This window comes from Phalacrocorax aristotelis, chromosome 2 (genome assembly GCF_949628215.1).
Source record: "Phalacrocorax aristotelis chromosome 2, bGulAri2.1, whole genome shotgun sequence".
Classification (NCBI taxonomy): Eukaryota; Metazoa; Chordata; class Aves; order Suliformes; family Phalacrocoracidae; genus Phalacrocorax; species Phalacrocorax aristotelis.
This window is the reverse complement of record NC_134277.1, coordinates 5,016,677-5,038,887: the sequence shown is the minus strand read 5'-3', so window position 1 is coordinate 5,038,887 and position 22,211 is coordinate 5,016,677. Positions and strand designations below refer to the sequence as shown.

The window sequence follows — 22,211 nt, the reverse complement described above, 5'->3', positions numbered from 1 at the left end:
ACTTATCACCGCGAGCTGCATGACATGCAAACACAGGTGCATGATTCCCAGTTCCTCCCGCAACATGGAAAATTATTATCTGTAGCTGCAGATGAAGGGATAGAAGATAGCATTTTCGGAAACTTCTAAGTGATTTTTAGGGTCCACTTAGAAAATGTCCTGTGATTTATCCAGGATATTAATGGAAAATATCTTAAAGCCTCTGGCTAAGCCAACACCTTATACCAGATATTCTATGTCCAATAGCAGGTACAGAGGTAACCCTTATCTAAACAGAAGGCTGCGAGGCAACATGAGAAAGTGTTGATGTATGAACTGCTACAGGCAGACCTCAAGATCACCATTAAATACATATCCAAATCCCTTGAAACTTCTGGTTTTTTTTCATGCAAAATGCAGAAAAGATCACCTGCTTTTTAGGAAAAAAAATAATCCTGTTCTGTTTTAAAAAGTCTTTACGAAAGCCTTGAGAAGAAATACTAACAAGCTATTATTCTAGAATCACAGAATAATTTATGTTGGAAGAGACATCCTGACATCTCTGAGCTGGTTGCAAGAATAATTCTGACGTTGTGGGAGGTTGCCCGTGGCTTTGTCCAGTCAAGCTCTGAAAACTCACAAGAAACCTGTTCCAACATCTGGCAACCTCACTGTGAAAAAATGTTTTCTGTTCCTATAATGATTTGGCCTAAGGAAGTCAAACCCCTTTTTATGGGTAATTCTTGGAGCCATTCTAGGTGGAACAGGAGGTTTTAAACCCATTCATCATTGCAGTGCATAGGGACAAGGATTCTTTCTGGAGTCTCAAAAAGTGGGTAAATATGACTATCTACTCACCCACCCTTCATCATGATACCTCCTTCTCCACTCCACACACCCCCCTTCTGAACATGTACCTAGGACAGAGATACACTCATTGTAGTTACATGGTAATTTTAACCCAGCCAAAGTCCACTTTGTCTCTCCTGTTTATTTCTGTTAATTTTCTGCCCATCAGCTTGTGGATCATTTTCCACATTCCCACTGTGCCTCATTCAAAGCAGGAAATGAACGCCAGCTCTCCTGCCCTGGGCCGCTAGGTATGACAGAGTCTCTGACAACAATCCTCCATCCCTGCCATCCCTCCTCTGAAAATTAACTTCACCCTGAATGCATGATGTAACTGCCACTCAAATGTCAACAATTCCTGCAAAGCACAACACCTTCAGAAACATATATTTAGGCAGATATGAGTTGCATGAGCCTTTGGCTATTACTTAGTTTTCTTTCAGACTTTTCGTGGCCATTCTCCGCTTCATGTCTTGTGTGGAAGCCTCTCTCTGCTGTGCGTAGAGCAACCGCTGATCGCCAGAGGTCAAGACCCCTGCTAGTGCAACCATGGGATTGCACTGGTGCACTCCAGCAAGGGTTTGTTCTTGATTGAGAACCAGCTCTGCTCCAGACACCAGATGTAATCTGGTGCCCTTATGGCATCTGCAGTACATGTTTGTCCTTGCTTCAAATCATCTGGAGGGTTTCATAGCCTATTTGTTCCTTCCCTTGCAAAAACAAAAAGGCTAAAGAAACAATACTTCACCTTCAGCCACTGAAATTCATATTAACAGGTCCATCAAAAATTCAGCCTCTCATTAGGTGTGACCAGATAAGACATTCTTCATATATTTTACATATAGGAGAAATTAAAATGGAATATAAATGAATATTGAAGAATATTGGTCTGCAAGAAAGAAAGGAGACAGACTCAAACCATTCCTTACCGTTATAGAGATTTACACAGATGGGCAGTAAAGACCCAATGGCTAAAGGTAAAATAAAACTTAAATTAATACAGCAAGATTCTTTAAAGTTGGACTAGAGCAATTATTGCTTCCTTCTGTGCAGCCCTCTGGGCTAGGCCACATTTCCAGGAGAGGAGACTGCTCAATCCCTGAGAACAGCCAAATATTCCCAGGTTCTTATTGGAGGGTTAATTGAAGCGGACAGAAATAGCGAGAGCCCAGGAAGCCTGCTGCCTGCTCCTGGAGCATGGCTGGGAAGCGCTGGGAGCAGACACACAGCCAGGTCTTGGAAACACCAGGGCTTTTTGTTGCAGCCCAGAAATGCTGACCAAGAAAGAGCATGAAAGACAGATACCAGATGGGCCCTGTTGTCTGAGAAACTTTGCAGTGTGAAGATGACTTGGATGTGGTGTACAGGAGCTGGAATAACCCTTCAGCAAGAGACCAAGACAATCAAGTTGTAAATGGAGATTTATGAGATGAAACCCATTCCCACTGGATTAATTTAAACAAAAGACCTTTGAAAAAAACCTATGTTGGTGCCGTTCTTTCCGTACTCTTGCGATTGTAAATAATCTTTACTGAAAGTCATGTCAAATGTGAAAGTTAATATAACTCAATCTCCATCTTCTACCCTGTTCTTGCAGGAATATCCAAACTAAGACTTAATTTCCTTGTACTTGCGCCATGTGCATGGTAAATTCCATCAACAAAAAATTACCTCTGTCTGCGTGTCCTGAGCTCAGTTGCTGTCTCAGATGACAGGACACCTACTATATTTTTCAGCTGCCTGATGGAATTTCTAGTCTTGTACATCCTCCTCTCCAGATTTTCTCTATAAAAATGAAGCCTAATGGATCCAAAAAGAATCAGATTCCATGTGCTGATCACATCCACCTAGCTGAAGTCCCTGCTGTTCTACTTCGCAGGATTTATGTCCCTCTCTGCTTCTTATCACTTAATTCCCTTTTAAGACAGGGACACCTGCCAGGAACAAGGAGGCGATATGCCATTAGAGTCTCCAAATGCCCTCTGCTGATAAAATAGGTTACTCAGTAATTACCCTAGCTGAAATTTCCATGAAGAAAGCCACATGGACACTTGATAGTGGGGTTTTTTTGTGTGTGTAGGTTTTTTTCCCCTGCTATACCAATACAAACTGATGGAAACTTTCCTGACAAATCAGATTTTTCAACCCAGCGAGTACTAAGTTTTCACCACCAAGCTCAGGAGTGGGAAACAGAACCCACTCACACAACTACTTGCAGTCTGCAGACTTTCACAAGGACATTTCTGTGCAAAGCATGCTCCGTCTGTTGCAGCAAGAGCTAGGAAGGACAGCTTCCCTGATTATGAATAATGTGTGTTTTTTCTAAGACCCATAGGTGGGAAAAGATGATCAGAGACAGCTGTTGGCTTTGGCATGGTTTCCTTGGAGCCATTCACATTGTACTCGCCTGAGCCCTGCAGCCAACAACAGCCTTCTCGGCTCCAGCTTCTGCATCCAGCTCAGGGCCTGGAGCTGGTATGGACTGAACGGTGTGCTGAGAGTCAGCCCTGATTAACCATCCTCAGGGACAGGAATGCTCTTCAGGGACTAGGAAAGAATATCAAGCACTTGCTCTAAGCAAGCAAAATTAAACAGTCTGTTTATTTTTCCTCAAGATTGCTGTACCTAAGACTTTATTTGCTAAATTTTTCATTCTCTGGTAGACTGTCCCCTCTGCTGCAGGAGTGAAAGCCATCAGTCTTTCCTAGACCATGCAGCTTTGCTCTGCATGAGCACCAGGCAGTCTCTCAATGAACTTTGCCAAGTCCTATTTCCTGACACACTGCACTCCTCCAGATTTCCACACCTTGTAAAAACCAGATGGTCAGTCACCTTTGATGTACAACAGAGCATTTCAAAGAACATCTCCATTTAATCCTAAAAGTCTGATAACATAACTCACTGGTTTGGTGCAGGGCTAGAGACGAATCCTCTGTCCTCAAAAGATACTCCAGGAATGACCAAGAGGCACAAAATATTCTCTGGAGCTGAGCAATAAACAGAGGCTGGCAAAGACAAGAAAGTCATCTGGAAGACTGCGGTGTCTGTGTAGCATAAATATTCCTGGGTGGGGTACTTTTCTTCTAAGCAAAGACAGGTCTGTGGGTATAAGTCTTTTCTGTCCCTCCCCATATGAGAACAGGAGGTTGCTGAATGCTAAACCCTTGCAAACTCATCCGCATGTTAATGCTGCTAAGCAGAGAGACGCTGCTTACTGGAAAACCCAGGTCTTTTCATTGAACATGCAAGGTGAGATCATTGCTTGATGTATGGTAATTACTAGGGACATAAAGCACTTTTCTCATTAAAGCTCAATCTGCAGGTATACTTAGCTGCTGGCTTCTGACTCCAGAGTTTTGGTTCTCCTTTGAAGCACTGATACTGTCACCTGGACAAACTAGGAAGCCAGAATCTTTTTGCTCTTGGTTTTACTGCCTAATGAGACCGTCTGCAAAATGCACTTAACGGTGAACTTCAGTGGAAGAATAGCCCTTTAAAATCTCAGATCTTTTAAAATCTCAGATCTTTGCTTGTGACTGAGAAACAACTAATACCAACTAAAAGAGTATTAAGAAAGAAGGGGGGGGAACCCCTGTTGTTGCTTTTCTGCATCTGCATCTTGACTGGGCTTCACAGGCTTCATGGATGTTTTCTTCTATCAAGTTAAGAGACCAGGAAACCTGGTCCATTTTTAACTCTCCTCTGTATTAAAAAAAAAATCACCAACGTACATAACATTTGCCTCTACCACTGTCATGAGGCCAGAGTCCAGCCCAGAACTCACCAGTTGCAAGTTTTCTAGATTATTACCTGGCCCAAGCCCTTAAATACCTATCTGTAGTCTTTAAACAAAATCCTCTCAAACCTTTAAACCCAGAGCAGATTCTTCTACAGCATCAAAAACAAAACCCGAGGATAAAAAGTGCATTATTGTGAAGGCTTGCTTCCTGCGGTCTGGCATTCCTTACCTCATTGCTATTTGTACTTCAGGAGGGCTCAAGGACTGCGATGATGGACTGGAGCATTTCTCGAGAGCACTGCATGAATTTTAGAAAGAGTCAGCACTCGCTTACAGTTCTGATACAGGACAGGCAAAGCATATACCAAAGTAAGCATGGAAGGGGTAAGGAAACATTCCTAGCGAATAAGAGATTTTCTTCAGCCCCTGCACGTAGGGCTGCCATGTCCGAGTCTCTTATGTTTCTAAAGTTTTCCTCCAGCACCACTACTTCACATGGACTTACGGCCCTCTCCTCATTCCCAGTGTTTTCATGTTTATTTTTAGGCAGAAGCAGATTTTACAAAGCGAAGAAAAGAAATAATTCCTGGAAAGGTGTATACTTTGTCACAGACTTTTGCAGCCCACTGTGAAAGAATTTTAGCAGCACACACTGTGCTTGTAGCTGGAGATCTAGAAGAGCAGTGACGTCTAGGGCTGAGTTCGAACTTCTCCCCAAGTGCAGGGCCACCCCAGTCTTGATACTGACGTGGGAAAAACTGCATGAAGCAACAGGCATTTTTCAGGAAGGTTTCTATCTGTTCTGAGCTCTTAAAGATCACTGGATTTACAGACAGCTGAACTTGGTTTCAAATATATGTGGAGGAAAAATACACTTTGCCTTTGAATCTGAGTCTGTACCTTTACATGGTTTACCAGCGAACTGGGGTGGAGATCACAAAAGTCTGTGGCACGGGAACAACTTATTCTGCTCTATTTGGGTTGTTGGAAGACAGCTGGGCCCATCGCGCTCATTGATGCACCTTCAGTAGATCAGCTCTTTTTTAAACTGATGCATGTTCCATGAAAATACACTCCTAGAACAACATTGTAATTTCCTGAGAAGTTAGGTAGATTTACTAAAAATCTTGCTTTTTCAGAATAAAACAGAGAGAAGAAAAGGTGATTTAATACTGCAGAAACATCTCGTTCTAGCAATTTTTGGATGAAATGTTTTGCTAATTTTTTTTCATATTTATTTACATTCTTATCTATGTAGTCTTTTTGCCAAATCCAATTTACAGGGATCATTTTAAAGCAACAACTTGTTCCCATTGAGAAAACTGGGAAAAATTGACAGGTGAACTTCCAGGATGTTGCTCAGTGACTGACACCTCCTTGTTTATTAGAGCAATTAATGAAATAGCTTCTAGAAAACAGTACTTTATGAAGGAAGAAAAGAAAACAAGAAGGGGAAGATGAAATAAATTAAGTGAAACATGTCCCCCATTTCCAAATGTTTGGGGTTTGGCCGGTATGGAACTAACATTCCTGATGTGCTTTGCATTTGTAGCTAGAAGGTGTTGGTAACACGCCAAGGGTTTGGCTATTGCTAAGCAGCGCTCGCACAGCATCAAGGCTGTCTCTCCACACATATCTCCAAAGGCCAGTAGGCTAGGGGTGGGCAACAGGTTGGGACATGACATAGGTGACCCAAACTGACCAAAAGGATATTCTATTCCATATGATGTCATGTTCAGCAAACAGAGCTAGGAGAAAGGACACAGAGAGGGAGGGGGCATTTGTTATTAAGGTGTTTGTCTTCTGAAGCAACTGCAGCAACTGCCACATGTACCAAGGCCCTCCTTCCCAGGAAATGGCTGGACATGGACATCACCTGCTAATGGGAAGTAGAGAATAAGTCTTCTTTCCTCTTGCTTTTCTTCTACATGCACCCACTGCTTTTTTTTTTTCTTTTTTTCTTTTTTTCCTCCATTAAACTGCCTTTATCTCAACCCATGAGTTTTTCATCATGTTTTCTCCCCTCCCTGTCCTGCTGAGGAGAGGGAGTGAGAGAGCAACTTGGTGGACACCTGGCAGCCAGCCAAGGTCAACACACCACACCAGCGTACTCCTATCACAGTTTACAAGATTACTTCTTGCCTTCTGGAGGGGAACAGACACCTGCTTCATCTCTTTTGTAGTATCATAATAGTTGGGGTTTTTTTTGTATGAAGTGTTTGGTCTTTATTATCTCTTACAGCTAGCAGGTAAGCTTCATCCAAACTTCATTTGACCACACAATACCAGTGTCTTCACTCTTCAGACCTAGCAGACACTCCTGTTCCTCAGAGATTTTTCTCCACTGAGGAGGCACCTTGATCTTCAAGACCACATGCAGGCTTTGCTGCCCAGGATAGACATCTTAAAGAGAAGCTCATCTTTTTAATCTAGATCTTTTTGCACCCAGAGCTATAAGGTATGGCATTAGATTACAGAGATTACCCATCACAGAGATCGATATCGTGGGTGTACCCCAGATTAATGGATTATTGAAGTTCTATCATTTCCTAAATTTCATTATAAGACTTAAGAAAAAATATCAGAAATATCACAAAAATGAAATAAAATATAGAAATTAAATTGACCAGAGACTCATAATAACTTAGAATATTTTAGGTTGGAAAGGACCTCTGGAGGTCTCTAGTGTGACCTCCCACTGAAATCAGGGCTAGCTTCAAAGTCAGGTCAGGTTGCCCAGAACATTATCTAGCCGAGTTTTGAATAACTCCGAGGATGGTGATTTTCATGTTTCAGGCCAGATTAGTGATCATTTCCAGCTGGCTCCCTTTGTCCCCAGCAGGTGCCTGGTACTCCTGGCTTCCAATCTATGAATTTATCAATGTCTTGTTGGAACTAGGCAATACAAACATTGGGCACTCAGGTGTAGACAAACCTTTGTCTCAGAACTAAAACAGTTCACACACGCTGAATATGTTACTGAACTTTATACGTGCTATGTGTTCTTCACCAAAGTTCTCCAAGCACTCAACTACTATGCAGACTATAAATACAGACAGCTGTCTAACCAGCCATGGCTTTCATTGGAAAGGGCTTCCATTATCTTCCCTGTTTCCATAGCAGGAATCAGAAGAAAGGAAGACAGAAGTCACCTACAGCAATTTACCAGAAGTTGCCCCAAACCTTAGATGACCCTTCTGGCAGTTTTGACTCTTGGGTCACTGCCCAAACTCCAGACAGCATTTTGCATAGAAAAGATGCATAACAATCATAAATCCAATATAGTAAAGCACTTAAAGAAATGCTCAAAATCTTTGTTGAATCGTAAATAATAACCTGAATCTATGCATACAATAGCCTGCCTACACTGGTGTAATAAAGAAATGGAACCTGCCTCATTGTATGGAATTTGGACTTACCTACCAGTCAGTTAAGCTTAATTTATGATAAGAAACTGAAAAATATGACAGAAAAGCTCAGAAATGCACTGTGAAATAATAACTGGTTTTACTTTTCTGAAAAATAAAAGAAAGAACAAACTATAGTGATATTAAATTCTTCATTTAAAAGACCTGTACCCAGACAACAAAGAGCATTAGCGTTCAGGAATGAAATTAGACAGAGACAGCCAGATAAATATCTCCCTAATTCCTTCCTAAACTGTGCCTCCCTCCAAATCTCAAAACGATCCTTAAAAATTGCAAATGGATATTCAGAGTTCAGAAACAGCAATTTTACTTTTAGATGGATGGCTGTGGGGAGCTATTTCAAATTTGTTATAAATTTCTTTGGATCAAACAAGCTGTGTCAAAGTTTTTGGAGGATCAGGATGAGCCAACAACCAAAAATCCAGTGATAACTGGTGTCACTGGTGTGGTATTTCTGAATGGACTCTCACTACCGGGTGGAGGCCAGCAGCAGAAGACAAGGCATTCATTGTTAAGACAGTTCTAGAAAATTGAGTGATGGATTTTAGTCTGAAAGGAGACCATTGGGTGACGGCAGTTGGAGAATGTGAGACTGGAGAAGAAAATCAGAAGAGAGCAGTCCCTCTGGTACATGTAACAGGTTTCCAAGAGCAAGATGACACCTACAGCAATACATATATACACTATAGATCTCTCCAGTAACTGCCCTTAGACACTGCCCACCCAGTAGCTGGTCTTTGGGTCCTCTCATCTCCAGTTACTTCATGCACAGACACATACGCATGCAAAGAGGTGTCTCAGCAGACCCCCAGATCTCATGGTCTCTCCAGTATATGGCTTGGACCCCTTTGTCCCTCCAGCAGCAAACTCACCAGTCTTGTGTCTCTCCAACCCGTGGTGTGACTCCAGTGACTACAGACCCCCATGGGCACAGGCACACAGAATAGGGAGTCCCTCACCCAGGGCAGTACTTAGAAATGGAGTTTAATGAGAAGACAGGACAGTCTGCATTGATCTGGAGCAGGGCATGGCCAGACAAGTATGGCCAGGCCAGCACACATGTGACCTGCCCCTTTAACTCACTGTTTTCCCGTGCTTCTTCCTCCCCAAGCCAGGCAGATCCCTCCCTTTCCCTTCCTTTAATTCCTCCCCAAAACATCCCATGCGGAGCCTCTTGTCCTCATCAGCTTGTGGGGTGGACACTCTCCTAGGGCAGCCCTGGGACTAGCAGGGTCTGGGGATTGTTTCTCTGTGGAGGTTATTGGGGTCTGTGACCCCCACAATGTGTCTGTGCTCCTTTGCGTGCGGTGAAAAAACCATTAACCACATAACTTAACGAGGCTCCTTAAAAATGATGGTCTCCTCATTTGTCCTCAGTTATTAAAATTACAGCCCTTGTTTTTCAGCTTTGTGAGGTTTTTCAACATCACAGTTTCTCTAGGTCTCTCCCACCCATTTTATCAACTGCCAATGAAACACATTAAACCCAGTTCAATTTCACAGGGAGACTTACATTCTTGAGATATCTGTATTGCAGTCTTCTCTGAATGAATTGCCTGAAAACTGCTTCAAGAAACCAAACCAAACCAAACCAAACCAAATCAAACCAAACCAAACCAAACCAAACCAAACCAAAAAACCTCCCAACTACAAAACACCTCAGACCTCCTGCTAATATTATTTTCCACGTATTCCCCTTGCAGACAAACATCACACAGCTATTAAATTCCTTCATGTTGTCCATGTTTAGGGAAAGTTTCATTTCTCATGAGGCTTTGAATTACTTTATTCTTCAGCACGTGCATATTTGTAGACTTGTCTTTTGCATGCATCCCTCCAACCACTCTCCAGAGAAACGGTCATCTCCTGATTGTCATCGTAGCGATTCCTTCTTAGGTTGCAACAGCCCCAAACTTGCATCCCCCCCATCCCTAAATAACCCCTTGTTCTTGCACATGCTGTTTCCAGTGGGAAGGAGCTGGGAAATGTTTAATTAATGCAACTATCTCACTTCCCACACAGAAAGCCAAGCTGGTGGTGTTGCTTCCTAAAATCCTTTCTGGTAGAGGCTGGGATTATGGGACCAAGCAAATAAAGTGGATGGTTGAGGCCACGTGCAAAAGTGGCTGGGGGTTCCCATGACACAGTACCTGCGCTGTGAGGGTCGGACATCGTCAAAGCCAAATTTCCAAGGAAATCCTTTCTGCCTGAAAGAAGGCAGCTCTTGAAATAATCTTAAAAAAAAAAAAAGACAGAGCATCCACAACTTGCAGAATTTGGGACTGAGTATAAATTTTGGGTAAAATAACTTCTGACCAAGCTTTAAGCACTGTTATTTCTTCTGGCTTTTTTTTTTTTTTTTAACCCTTTACCTGCTGACTAGCAACTTGGTGACATATTTTTAAAAGTCCAGCTGGTGTAGGATAGCTTATGGCATTTCAAGAACAGAAGAGAGACAGCCAAATAAACATCTGTTTAGCTAAATCCTCATTAGATGTTTTCTCTCCGTGAGCCTCAAAGCAATTCTAAAATAACCCAAGCAGGAATCGGTGTATCAGGGAATGAAAACCCATTCTATTTTTAAATTGATAATTGAAATGAGACACCTCAGGTGGTTTGAAGTGGTTTGACAAGTTTTGATATACAGCCCTTCCTCCTGCTGCTTGCTCACAGCTCCATAGTCTCACCAGCTACCAAAGGGATGAACTTGGGGCAACACAGTGTAATCCCTGGGCTGTCTTTGTATGAAACTTCTGGACTTTTAAGAGGAGTTCTAAATAAAAATGAACTGACAGGGATTCTCCTTAAGCTTTTGAACCTTTTATCACCTGGCTCCTGCCAAATTCTGTGTTAAAAATTGGGACTCGGCACCTGCCACCAAAGACAAGTCCTTATCATAGCTGAAGGGAAGCTGAAGTAGAGTGAGGCAGGTGGAGGGAAGGAGGAGCCCTCTCTGTTGGGCTACTTGCTGGTGGACCAGAACGTTGGCTGTTCTGAAGTGGATTGTCCCAACAGAGGTCCAGCAGCGCTACCCAGGCTAACCGAGGTATGGAGCTGCCTCCCCCTACACAGAGTCATCCACCCTACCAGAACTTGCAGGACAAAATGCTGACAGAGTGTTCTGGGTTTGTTCTTTTCAAGACTGGAGTAAAAATAGCTACTTACTGCCCCATCAAATGCAACCAAATATCAAATGTCTGATTCTAGAGGATGCAAATACCCAGGATTTACTGTTTGCATTATGTAGTTTCCAGATCCCCATTGCCTTTGGTTTGTCCTCCTTTCTGGACTTCTCTCCTTGTGCCTTCTGCTGTCAACTCTGTACTAGGGTAACGCAAATTTGGTTTGAATTCACTACTTCTAAAAAGTACCAGACCAGCCTGATCCAATGCTGAAACCTGTCTGGGCTCAGCTCACAGCTCTACTACTGACTTGTGCAAACTTGGCAGATCTCTCAGCTCTTCTTTAGCAGCTCTGTTGGCTACGATTACAAGCTCTGTGAGATGGGAGCCATCTCTCACTGTGTTTCAGCAGCACGTGGGGCCATGAGCCCCGATAAGAAACTTGACCAACCCCTATAGTACACAAAATAAATTTTCTACACCAGTGAGAGCTGGTGGCTGGTAGCCTAAGGGTGCAGGTGGTCTCCTCAGGTTGTATAACTCAAGCCATTCTCCTTGGGTCCTTTATCTCTTCTGGAGATAACATTACACAGGTCGGGAAGTGTGAAGTCATTCTGGATTTCCTCTGACATAGAGGAGGATTGGAAGGGATATTGGACCTTTTTCCTAACATGTTCTCAGAAGGAAGTATGAGGGCTGTCCTTTTTCCATGGGACCACAGATGCCCTGAGATTAGGATTGTCGAAACAGTCTATAGGAGTTATGCACTCACTGAATTTCCAGTATTATTAGCTCTATTGATGCTAGATATGTGACTCAACCATGTTTGAAAGACCTTGGTTTGAAAGTGAGAGCTGACACTACTCACAAAGGAGGACATCAACCTCCCCTCCCTGCCCAAGACCGAACATTTTAGTTTTTGGTGGCTGGACCATTGAGTTTAATTAAAACCTGATTTTAGGTTCCATAATTTATGAGGTGTGTCTCCTTCAACTAGTGACCTGTGAAGCCTGAGGATGAAGACTGGGAGAAGTCACGAAGCAGAGAAGAGAGCAGTCTAGGAAATACCAGTTCTTCTTTTAATATAGATGCAACAAAGCCAAAGATAAATCATAACGTACAAATAATGAGGCAATACAAAATTACAGATCTTATCAAGTATGCATGTTTTTACAGCTTCACCGAGCTGCAGATGGACAGTAGCCTAAGGTGAGTTGCTCTTCTCCATTACAATACCAAATCTGTACTTTATATCCTTTAACGAAGCCCTGTACTTTATATTCTGCTATTTTGCCTTCCTCTCTTTGTTACAAAGTCAAATTAGCATTTCCTTTGCCATTCTATGTTACATTCACCTCTGCACATTCAAGATATATGGGATCACTGCGCATTGAGTCTGTGTCTACGCATACAGATATATATTATTATGGTAGATTTGTATTTTTCAGCTTTATTATTTTGCCAGCATTAAAATCAGAAGTGCATTCCTCATTCTTTAATTTGCATGATTAGTTGCAGTCTTACTTTTTTTTTTTAATTAAAATTTACTTCAGATCATAGAACACTGGCTAATCACCAAGCTGTTTGTACTTTATAAATCACCTCAACCCATAGCTGGAGACGTGGCTTTTAAAGCAAGCTTTAGCTGCAGCACGGAAGTTTGTCTAATCAGCTAAGCTCCTGGGTTTGTCAAAAGGAACAGAATGGTGAGGCTTTGGTTTGCACCCATCTCAGCCAAAGGAAATTCTCCAAAACTCAAGAAGTCCTGTGTGCCTGGACAAAGGAGGAGAGACGTCCCTGATCAGGACGACCCACAAAACTGCGCACAGGATGCTCTGCAAGGCAATCCTTGAATCAAGTCAGGGTGAGACAGATCTGACCATGCTTACTCCAGTGACTGCTCTTTAGGAGTGGCACTGAGATCAGCAAAGTCAAACTCTTTCCCCTTTCCATGAGCGCATATGATGCCTGATCCTACACACAGGTAAGCTGTTTGCTGTGACTCTGGCAGGCTGAGTAAGCATTCTCTCAGGGACCCATAAATTCCCTCCTGCAGAGAGCTGCTGGGGATTAATAAGTTTATTCTAAATCTTCTCTGCCTTCTTCCCCGACAGCTAATAATCCTCTTTCACTATGGATGGGAGCTCAACATCAGGGGGTATAAAAGATGAATTTTAACTTTTAAAACTAATCTACCTCTGATCTGGTGTGAGGCTGGCACATGCCTTACACTCTTGGTGCAGAAGCTACCGTTGAATTTCCCTCATATTTACACTTGCTCTTGGCCCTGCATTTTTTAACATGCCTGTTCTCCTGTCTTTCAATTTCAGGACACATGCCAACCTAAGAAAACATGCAAGCAAGGAAAGAGTGGTTTAAGAGAATACCATATTCCAGATCTTGCATGAAAGGACACCTTATAGCAGAAATAACGTTGTGCTAAGCAGATGCAGTTTAGCAACATGGCCGTGTTATAAGGGATCACGATTATTACTTGCACAGTTTAACAGCCACATTTGTTTTGACCCTATATTTTGCATGTAATCCACACAGTGCTGGGAATTCACACAAAGAGTGAGAGAGAGGGAGAAATCCCTGTTCATGTTCACAGTTCATTATATATTCAAACTTCCTTTGAAAGTCTTTCACTGAATAATAAGTTGCTAAGCTTTCCCAGTGCTCCCTGTCTCTGAGGCCAGAGTACAAATACTTTCCCAGTAATTATGGAACAAAAAAAAAAGGAAAGAAGTTATAGCAACTTGAAAACTCCAGGATGACCTTGAAAAAACCCTCAAAGTTTACCCATAATGGTCTCCTTGTTGTCCTAGACTACACCCCAACCTTGCTATTCCTAACGGGAATAGCCCAGACTCTTCCTGGTTATTTCTTATGTAGATGGAGCTGAAGCACACTAGTTATTTGGATTCAGCACATACTAAACAGAATTTACAGGTTGTAAAGCGAGAATCATGTCTCTGATTAGGTCCTTTATTGTTCATCACAGCTGAGTGTCAAACAGAAATGTTAGCACCTCTGTTCTTCAGGGACACAGTCACAGAGCTGTAAAAAAAATATTAGGTAGAGTGGGGATATTAATTACACATCACCTGCCATTTTTTATTTCCTGGTCATAGAGCCTTTGTCATTTAGTCAAAAAGCAGGTACAATGTGGAAAAATTAAGGCACAAGTTACCATCTGACATTCTGGTGGCGTTTACTGAATTTTATCAGACCACATGCACCTGCTCTTACAGAGAACTTGCTTACAGAGATGAGATGTCAACACGACTCTGGCATCCCTGGTTTGGTTAGGCCAGGTAGACCTGACTCTAGGACATGGCTGTGGGCATGGGAGGCTGCCCAGGGGCCTCCATGATCAGCAGCTGCCACATGGACGGGCCCCTTCCCTGTCCCTGACCTACTAACTTTCATGTGCCCATTGCTGTCTTCACAGCAATGTCATTTGCCCAATTCTGGCAGAATAAAAAAGCCTAAGTTGCTTTCCAGCTAAATCACCAACATATCATGCCAGAGTGTCACATGCAAGCGGCAGGCATCTGTGTCAAGCTGAGCTGGCCTGCGAGGCAAACATACATCTAAAGAGCTGATTTTCAGGATTTGCAGTTGCCCCACTCAGGCAGTGCAGTAGGCGCCTCCCCCAGTTCTGGGGCTCTACAAGAGAGGAGGGATTGAATTCACCTATGACCACCCAAATAATTGCTCACATAATTTTAAGATAAAAGTTTTACTTTGTTTTCTGGGTGTTATTCAAGGCAGAAGGACTCTTTGCTCCAGCCCCAGAAATGGACACATGGTGTTTTCACACAAAAGGGTCCATCTCTTTAATGGATCCCTAGTGATTTCAGTAGATCTCCACTGCCAGACACAAACAGTCAAATGTAAAATATTAATACTGGCCAGCATGAAACTGTGCTTACCCAGAAAGAAACACAGAGATGTCACTTCTTTCTTGTTGCAGAGGAGTGAAGAAGCCCTATACAAAAAAACAGCCAAAAGTATCAAATTCAAGTAAGAGAAAGGAATAGTTTTCCCCTTGATGAACACGTAGGTGCCAGAAACCAGTTGCGATAGGATACACGCAGGCCAGGAATAAAGGCAGATTCAAGGAGGTATGAAGATAACATGGATATGGGGAGTTGGACAAGATGATATCCAGAGGTAATTTCCAACCCCAACCATTCTGTGATTCTGTGTTATCTCACAGTATTATAACTATTGCGATCCCTTTTTAAGCCCATACAGCAAATTTGAGGAGAGGGATAATGAGGATGTGGGCAGATTACCTGACACCTGCTTACCCCAGGACAACCCTTGGGCCCTACTTATAAAGCTACTCATTTGAGAGGGGCTTCTGGAGTTGGGGATAACAGCTCACAGCCCAAACTACTCAGTTCCCAGATTTTCTCTTACCCATAAGCATGTAGTAGCCATGGCAGAGCTTGCTCCCTCCCTTCCGTGCTCACTGCCATGGTCCCACGGGCCTTCGCACAGCTGGGTAGAAGCAGAAGGTGTTCGCGCAGCTGGTATCTGAGAGGGCTCTTTGATTCCCACAGCAATTCTAGGGTTTGTCTGCCAGGGCTGCAGTAGTGTCTAGCTGAGTCCTAAGGAATTCACCCACGTGCTAATCAGAGTCAGTTAGCTTGCAGGATCATATCTCAGCAAGAACCTGGAATTGCTCATTTAGGTTCAAAATTAAACTGTCAGTCACAGAAGATGATTCAGAGGAAAATGCTAACCTGCAAACCATATCTTCCAGGGTGCCGGCTGCCTTGCAAAGCAACTTGTCAGAGCAGGAGATCCTGAGAGAGCATCTGGGGCAAGGTGGTGAGTCTGCCATGGAAGGAGGTGCTGGGTCTGTCACTGTTGTATTCATCACTAAGGCTTTGTACCCCCTCTGCCCATCGTGTCCATTGTCACACGGTGGTAGAGCATGAAACTGAAGTCTGAGGTTGTGTCAAACCACGGGATAACAGCTAGCAAAGAGAGCATCCAGCATGCAGCAAGGCACAGCAGTGTGACTCAGTACCCTCCTGTTTTTCCAGGCAACTCACACGTCTAATATTCCACCTTCTCTGTTTCCCCCACCATCTCATTTCGAGCTTTTATGTATGACATGCTTTCTGATGATTGATTTGAGCTATTCTTATTTTATCAAATTAAAGAAGACAGAAAATACAACAAGAATTAACCATCAACCCCTGTGGAAGGCTAAAAGAAACTTCCTCTAGAAATCTGTGAAAAATAAGCGTATTAAGTCACTAAAATGGAGCATCCAGGCATAAAACATGTTGATTGATAAAGGGGTTTGGTTCCATTTAGTACAACAAAGTATTTCATTTTTTGAGCACAGAATAGTAAAAAATCTCACAAATGCCAGCAATGTTAAATTAATCTTTTGTTGTTTCCCTTCTTTTTGAAGCTGATGCTTTTTTCAGGTAGTGCCCAGGACATTTATTGTCACCTACTCAGAGACACCATTCTGTCAGGAACTAAGGAACAAACAGAGATGCTCCAATGCTGCCAAAGTCAATCAGGGATTGCATGGATGATTAAAAAGCCCTCCACCTAAAAATTCTGGGAGACCCGGAACCCTTAAAACCGAACAGGCTAGAAGGTATTTGGCAAAGAGAAACTGCTCCTGTCATTAAACAGGTCACTGTACAGCAACACATGCAAAAATGAAGATTAAAGAATCAGGCAAACAGAACCATGCTTGTCATCTGTTGAGGATGCTCTACTGAGCCGGAGGAGGATGAATCGGATGCGTCTGTGTTCAATATTAGGCAGACAGCAATTTATAAAAGCCAGCCCCATAACGGGCAGGGTCAGAAAACCCGAGGTAAGGACACTCCAGGTGGGAAGTCAGACCCTCCTCCTTTCCCAAAGAGCAGGATGATAAGCACAGACGGCTTTTCCTTTCCGCTGCTTTTAGAGAGAACAGATTAAGAATCAATATGGATGAGGCCACCATACTTTGGGAAGAAGGGGCAGGGCAGAGTTTAGTTTAAGGCTGAAAGCCATGCCACACCATTTCTCTTCATGGATAAAGAGCAACCTGTGGCTCTGCTTAACTCACTAACAAGACAGAGTCTTTTAAGACACAAGATGCAGTTTGACTGGACACCCCATTTTCAGTCAGATGGGAAACAGCCCTTAGAGCTTCCCACGACCAAACTCATGGCAGCCTCCAGGGATGGTTTTCTCTAATGACTGCAAGGGAACCCACATTTCCCATTTTGATGTTCAATTTTCAAGCCTTGTGACACCTTTCAAGCACCTAGAGGAGAAAGTTTAGAACTTTTCAGCAGTTTTTTTACATTGGGGTTGGGAGGTAGAGGCATACTAGATGTTGTTATGTGGCAGAACAGCTCGTGACCTTCATACCCATTTGATAGCACCAACTACTTTATTATTTCCCCTCTGGAACAGTCCTATATTATACAGCAAATTGCTTCAGAATACCTGGCTAATATATATTTTCTGGAAATCTTGTAAGCCTCATTTTTTAAAAGGCAGGCAGCCAGGCATTTAAGAACCCGAGTTCCACCGAATATCAAAAAGGTATGAGACTCCCAAACCATTTCAGCATAGTTTAATGCTTAAGTTTAAAGCCATACTTTATGGCTTTAATTCTACCACTTACATTCTTGGAGTTATATCTTACTCTGGGAACATTCACAGCAAGACCCAGTTGTTACAGAGGCAGTGAGGAATTATTCCGTATGGATAAATTGGGCTGCATGTGTTCAGATTCATGTGCTTTTTAAAAAAATACTAGTTGATTACCTACATTAAAGTATTACAATAATGATCAAGCATAGCAGGAAATACAAAAAATTACAGCTTGAGTACAAAGAACCCGTAAACAGCAAGCTATGTACAAATATTATGACATTATTTAAACAATGAAATACGGGAGTGAAAAAAACTATAGCAACCGCATTTTGACCTTCGCGACATACTGCTGAATGAAAAAGGAAATGTTTCAGTAAGTGTTTATGTGTTAAATTTCACTTCCCCCCAGTGAGGGAAATCAAAATGCCAGCCAATAACTCAATCAAGTGTACTTCCACAGAATTGTTTTAATAGAATAAATCATTAATTTTTTCAAAGTAAAAGGAACGTCAGCTGTAAGAAAACCATCTGTATTAGTCCTTATTTACCGATGAACAAGCTGTTCGCTTTGCTGTCGCATCGCACCCCTCAAAGCACTGAATGCCAATCAACAGCCCCTAATGCTTAAGTTATCTGAATTTTGGTCTGCATTTGACTCGGTAAAAATAAATCAGATATCGAGTAATGGCAAGCTGGCAGGTGAGAGCAGAGCAGAGCTAGCAACAACTCTGTGAAGACCTACATTTTCTAAGCTTAAGAGTCAGGGAGTTCACTGAAGTGGTGGATACGCACAAAGCAGCCATAAAGGACAGGCTGCCCCCACAGCTACCATTAGCCATCTAAATGTTAAGTATCTTCTTATCCACCCACTCATTCCTTCTGCAGCCGTCGTACCCCACAAGAGGGCTAAGCCACGTGAGATGCCTTCAGGAGGTGCATCTGCCACGGAGAGCCTAGACAGGCAAATCAGACCACGGTCCTGGAATTGCAGGACATTAGTCCAGTTTATATCCACAATATCCTCCTGTAAATTCGTAATTGTTTCTACTGTCACGATCTGTCAACCTTTTCCACTGATGCTATGGGCCAGATCCTGTAGTGCTCTTCACACCAACCCAGGGCAACCCAACTGATTACACGTGGAATCCCATGCACAGGGGTTTACACAGAGCTGGCAGGAGTGTGGATGTTTCAGCTCCGGGGCTGAGCACAGAAACACAGGATTTTTTTGTTTTGTTTTGTTTTTGTTGTTTTATTTTTTCATTTTGTTTTTCCAACCAGCTGAAATGAAGAGGAAATGGACAGCAAGAAAGAATCAGTTGAGCTCATTTTGAATCACTTTATTTGAACTGAAATTAAATGTTCCATGAATTTAAGGGGATTAAAACAATTATTTCTACGGTCAATTTTCAGTTCAAAACACAGTTCTCAAAATAGCAAGATGTTTTGTTTTGCAAATCTGAGTGCAGTACTTTGCTATTCATGTTTTTTTGAACATTTTTCAAGCCAAAGATATTTGCCAAATTTGACCAAGGACCATACATAGCTTTAGTCTCTCTAAACTTTATTTTCCAATAGATTTACTGCATAGTTAACTGAAATATTTGCAAAGCCTAAGGCCACGGGTCTCTTTCCTGATGCTTGCAATAATTACAGATTGTACAGAGGGTTACAAAAGCACTAAAATGTTGTTTATGAAGACATAAATCAGCTGTAAATTCACTGAAACCAATGGCTTGGGATAAGTGAAAGAAAAAACCAAAATGGCTCTATGTTAATGCTCAGAATTCACTGACGAACGTTAACTCACAAGCAATATGCTGTATCGGTATTTCTTCAGGTGGGAAGTGTGAGCAGACCTTTTTGCTCGTATACTTCATTTTCTCGAGGACTATAAAATTGCAATTTATCTCCAGAATAAAAAAGCCTCTGAAAAAAAAAGATTTTTTTTATTCACTTCTTTATACAAGGGATTAATATTCTTACTAGCTGTCATCTTCAGCCTGCTGAGCAATCAACAATTACGGCTCTCTTTACACATTCAACAATAAGCATCTATAATGAATGGCAGTAGCAAAGGTTGCTATCATTTGAGAACTCCCCATAGAATCAGTTTTAAATATCATAATTCCATCTGCTCCCTCTCCTTCTTATGCATGGCAGAGGAGCATTTCTGTGGCTCACAGTGACGTGCTGGAAGCCAAGCAATGTCTGCCTTGTTATTGATGAGAACAATCACGGAGAGGCAAAATATATTTCAATTCCTTTCTGAAATACCTTAATGAACACCAGGGCAGGCAATAGGAAGAGGCTGCCCCAGTGTTTTCGTAAAGGCATGAAAGGAAATAGAAATGGTGCCTAAAATAGACATTTGCCCATAGAGGTTTTCCTAATTAATATCAGTGATTTGTTCTGAATCTACTGCTAATGCAGTAATTGCTGCCAAGTCTGTAAAGCCAAAGGGATTACTGATGGCTGAACAATACGTAGGTGATTTTAAAACCTCAGTGAGATTTGAGTCATTCCTGCTTTCACTGAAATGAAATCTTTCCACAGAAAGAAGAGTGGCCATTTGAAGTTTAGTGGCTGAAGAAGACACTGGGATGCCTGGGATTAATGACATCCATCATTCAGCTTATCAGAGAGGACTGACTGCATGGGCTTGCTCTGAAGAAGATACCTGACAGTGAACGTCTGTGTCATCAGAAAGCATCACAGGGTAAATATAACTCTCTATTTTGGCCTTAGAAATGGTGAAGCTGTACTGAAATTCACCTGCTCCTATATAAATGCTAACCAGGTTGACACCATGCCTGCCTGCAGTGAGACCAAGGTCTTGAGAAAGAAATGAAAGGAACAACGTGCTTTCCAGACAAGCCATAGGAAAAGTGGTAAAAGACTCATTAAAAACATCTGGCAAATGAAATAACAGTGGAAAATGACATTTTGTCTCTGAACCACGCAATTTTTCTATGAAAATAAGGATAATGACTTTCTTATGCATTTTAAGCTTGTGTGTAGAGTGATGCACCTGGCAGGTAAGGGCCCTGTTATGATCTGTTAACGTAATACATCAGGATAATAAAATGAAGCCAGAGAGCAACATGATGAGGATCGAAATAAGAGCTCTTCCAAAGAGCTCTTTCACCTGAGTCACTGGCACGTTACTTGGCATTTCAAACAGCATCATTGCCATGGAGTCAGTAGTAGCATCACACCAGCATAGAAACAGGGTGCTGGGGACAGAACGTTTGACTGTCACAAGGATGACTACCTGGGGTCCTGTGGGTCAGCCAAGCCTCAGCCAAAATGGTCTAGTGAGAGCTGAAACCCTCAGTAATAATTTCTTGTATAATCTCAGTAATAATTCTTGTAATAATTAAAACCCCTATATTCAGAAGTACCTGCCACTTTTAACTGTGGCTTCAATAAAATGGGATGGGAAAAAAAAAAAAAAGACATGCTTTGCTCACACAGTTAAAGCTGAATACATTTACACTTTCAGAATTAAACACTTCTCATTTCTCGCCTGAGTTTTAGCATGTTTTCTGCAGTGAATTTGTGGCTGTGAGATTGCCTTAGCTAAGAATTACTGGGAGTAAAGCACTCTATCCAACTAGTGGCATGAATAATGTGTGCGTGTACTTTCACATATACCCATGTGTGCTGTTGTCATTTTTGGACATTTCAGGATTTATGAAATGTAAAATGCAATCCCCAAATGCTGGCAATTCTCATTAAGAATAAAAATCAAGGGTGAAAAATGTATGTGAATGTCAAAGAACAGAAATATCTTTATCGGGGAACATGTTCAGGAAACATGTGTCATTCATCTCTTAGTTCATTTTAGGAACCTATCATCTTTACTCATCTAGCATCCTTATAAGTTGCCTCTTTTTTCATGATAAGAATGGAGAACACACACAATCACAAGACTTCTGTAAGGAAGGATTTCTAAAAAACACCATAAAATAAGATTTTCCTCACATCTGTGGCGCTCAGTAACTACCCATTCCTTCATAACCCTTTTGGGGAGCTGAAGCGGTACCTCGTGCCTAATCGTGCATGCTGCAAATGACTTGTTTGCCACAGTCCTTGTTCTTAACACAAATGTTGTATAACTACAAGTAACAGGTATATCAGAATGAAAGATAGCTTTAGTGGGAGCTAAGATGTGGTATTCACTGAAAACTGGTTTAAACAAGGAGCTCAGAAAGCTTACTTGGGAGAAGGAAGTGCAGAACAGATAGAGACATTCAGTTAAACTTGGCATCAGAGTCTGTTCAAACCATGGCTCTTCCACAGACGTGATCTGTGACCTCAGACAAATAATTTAATTTCTACACATGTTACAGCTACATAATTTTTTAAGCCAGCTGCTGTCTGTCTAGATGCCTCCGAACACAGTATTTTTCAAACTGTGAAACGGAGATACACACCATTCCTATCTTCCATGCC

The 22,211-nt window shown here is 42.1% G+C and overlaps 1 long non-coding RNA gene across 4 annotated transcripts in view; it reads left to right on the top strand.

Moving 5' to 3' along the window:
• LOC142052333 (uncharacterized) overlaps positions 1–22,211 on the top strand; it is a 34,823-nt gene that overhangs the window by 5,559 nt on the left and 7,053 nt on the right. For 2 of the 4 annotated variants that reach the window (XR_012658795.1, XR_012658797.1), the window contains 3 exons: positions 12,115–12,326; positions 12,671–16,752; positions 20,310–20,472. This is a non-coding gene — a long non-coding RNA (uncharacterized LOC142052333). The remainder of the gene's footprint in view (positions 1–12,114; positions 12,327–12,670; positions 16,753–20,309; positions 20,473–22,211) is intronic. The other 2 variants (XR_012658798.1, XR_012658796.1) reach the window with 2 other exon arrangements.